This window comes from Gossypium raimondii, chromosome 12, assembly GCF_025698545.1.
Source record: "Gossypium raimondii isolate GPD5lz chromosome 12, ASM2569854v1, whole genome shotgun sequence".
Lineage (NCBI taxonomy): Eukaryota > Viridiplantae > Streptophyta > Magnoliopsida > Malvales > Malvaceae > Gossypium > Gossypium raimondii.
The window spans coordinates 16,891,861-16,895,166 of NC_068576.1; positions in this window are offsets into that span (position 1 = coordinate 16,891,861).

The window sequence follows — 3,306 nt, forward strand, 5'->3', positions numbered from 1 at the left end:
TTATTAACCACAACAAGCTTGACACAACTCAAGACAAGCAATTTCGCTTAAATAGCCTTTCAATCCTATGACATGCCATTTATAACCATTAACCAAAATAATCATAAATACCAATATGTCGAATAGATAGTGTGATGATACTTCGACGAGATTCCACCCGGCTGAGCTTCCCGACAATCTACAAGACAAAAAGACGATTACGTAAGCATTTAATGCTTAGTAAATTCGTATAAGTGAAACTTAACTTACTAATCAGATTAAATTAAACAACCAAACCTACTCTCATCAAGTCGTATGCCAAACTTCCTTTCCTATAAATATCACCTTATAAGGTTAGTAAATATATCATTCCACATAAATCCCAAGTATCTCATGGCATACACATTATAAACATTTAGGCTTCACCCATAATTCATCACCTATACATGTATCCTTTACACATACTTTCGATTAAAATCATATGGTTAATAGATAATAAGTAAATAATACATAAATAAAATATAACATATATTAAGAAATAGATTCCATGCATATTGTATAAGCATATTCATCTTTCTCTGTCATATGAACACTAGTAACATTAAATTTTCATACATGCCTTTCCATTAACCTTTACTTACCCATTGAACTGTTTGGGATAACATTGGATACTCGTGCATGCTCACACATAGTGTGCCTTTTCATGTAACCGTAACCTTTCCTTTTCATTAGTGCTCACACGAGCTGTGAAATGGGCCTACTCAAACGAGCTGTGGGTTGAAATGTTAGCTACACAAACTTTTACTAATGGTACCCATTTATTACGAATTTCTTTTACTTTACGAGCTAAAATCCCTACCGGCTCCTCTAAATATGACAGATCAGGTTGTAACTCAATCTCATTGGAAAAAATCACATGTAAAGGATATACCGTCTCATAATCGAAACATGAAAAACATTGTGAACCTTTTCGAGTTGAGGAGGTAATGCCAATTTGTAAGCTACTAGACCAATTCTCTCGATAATCTTAAACGACCCAATAAACCTTGGACTAAGTTTCTCTTTTCTGTTGAACCGGAGCACCTTTTTTTCGGAGAAACTTTCAAAAATAGTCTGTCGCCTATAGAAAACTCTATCTTTCCTTTCAACTCTGCGTATGATTTCTAATGATCTGATACAGCTTTCAAGTAATCTTGGATAACACAGACTTTATCTTCAGTTTCTCAAGTCAAATATGTCCCAACTAACTTATTTTTATAATGAAATTCTACATTTCTATCCATATAGATCTTCAAATAGTCTTATTTTAATAATGGACTGATAGTTGTTATTATAAGCGAATTTGGCCAACGAAAAATATTTTTCCCAATCACTTTCAAACTCAATGATACAACATCGTAACATGTCCTCTAGAATCTGTATTACTTGTTTCGACTATCTGTGTGCCTGCAGATGAAATGTTGTACTAAAATTAAGTTTAGTACACAAAGCCTCGTGAAGCTTACCCCAAAATCTAGAGGTAGATCTCAAGTCTCGATTAGAATAATGGATAACGACACTCAGAGGAATTTGAAAATCTCGGATACATACAACTCAGCTAGCTTTTCAAGCGAATAATTTGTTCTGACTAGAATAAAATAAGACTTTTTCATAAGTGTGCTAACAATAACCCATATCAACTCTTTCTCTCTCAGCGTCAAAGGTAGTCCACATATGAAATCCATTGTGACTCGCTCTTATTTCCATTCAGGAATCATAACAGGTTGTAATAACCCAAACGAAACATGATGTTCAGCTTTCACTTCTTGACAAATCAAACATTTGGCGACAAGTTCAGAAATCTTTCATTTCATTCCCGACCACTAGTACATCTGTTTCAAATCACAAAACGTTTTTGTGCTACCCGGATGAATTGAGTACATACAACTAGGAGCCTACAAAAATGTCTCATTTTAATTTTGAATCATATGAAATGTATAGTCGATTACAAAAATATAAAGTACCATCATTATCACCACTATATTCTATGACTAGTCATTTTGAATTTATTCTCGTTTATCTTTCAATTTTGGGTCATCATTTTGCAACTTTTAGATTTTCTGAAGAAATAATTGTCTAGCTTTCAATTCGGCTAAAACAAAGCTGTCACAGTTTAAGGTCAACTAAATGTTCAACACTCTTAACACAAATAGATATTTTCAACTTAACGCATCAGCTACAACGTTAGCTTTTCCTGGGTGATAGTCAATTACCAAATCATAATCTTTTTGCAGCTTAAGCAATCTTTGTTGTCTCAAATTTAGTTATTTTTGAGTCATCAAATATTTTAGTCTTTTATGATCGATGTAAACATGACATCTCTCACCGTACAAGTAATGTCGCCAAATATTCAGAGTGAAAATAATCATGACAAATTCTAAATCAAGAGTTGGGTAATTTCCCTCATGTGGTTTTAGCTATCGAGAAACATAAGTTATATAACCTTTCTATCCTTCATCAATACCCAACCTAACCCACTGTATGATGCATCACTATAAACAACATATTCTTTCCTAGATTCAGGCTGAGTCAATACAAGAGCTTCTATCAGTAAAGCTTTCAGCTAGTCGAAACTCTGTTGACACTTATCTGAACAAACAAAATCAACATTTAAAGCAATTATCAAGAAATTTTTAACAAATCGACGATAATAACCAGCTAAATCTAGAAAACTATGCACCTCAAAGACATTTTTTAGAGGTTTCCAGTTTATAATTACTGAAATCTTACTCAGATCAACCTGAATACCATCCACAAAAATCACATGTCCAAGAAATCCAACCTCTTTGAGCCAGAACTCACATTTACTGAATTTTGTGTTCAATTGTTTCTTTGAGCCACAATATTCAAATGTTGAGCATACTTGGATTCAGTTTTAGAATAGATCAATCTATCGTCAATAAACACCACTACAAATCTATCGAGGCAAGGCTAAACAACCCGATTCATTAAATCCATAAAAACAGTGGGGGAATTAGTTAATCCAAATGATATTACTAGAAACTCATAATGGTCGTAATGAGTTCCAAAAGCACTTTTCGGCATGTTGATATCTTTAACTTGCAACTTATAATAATCGGATCTAAGGTCTATTTTCGAAAACACTGTAGCGCCTTTCAACTGGTCAAATAGATCATCGATATGGGGCAAGGGATATTTATTCTTTATAATGGCTTTATTTAATTGTCTATAATTGATACACAGTCTCATCGATGTCTTTCTTTTTCACAAACAACATAGGTGCACCCTAAGGAGATACACTCGGCTGAATAAAACCTCTGTCTGAAT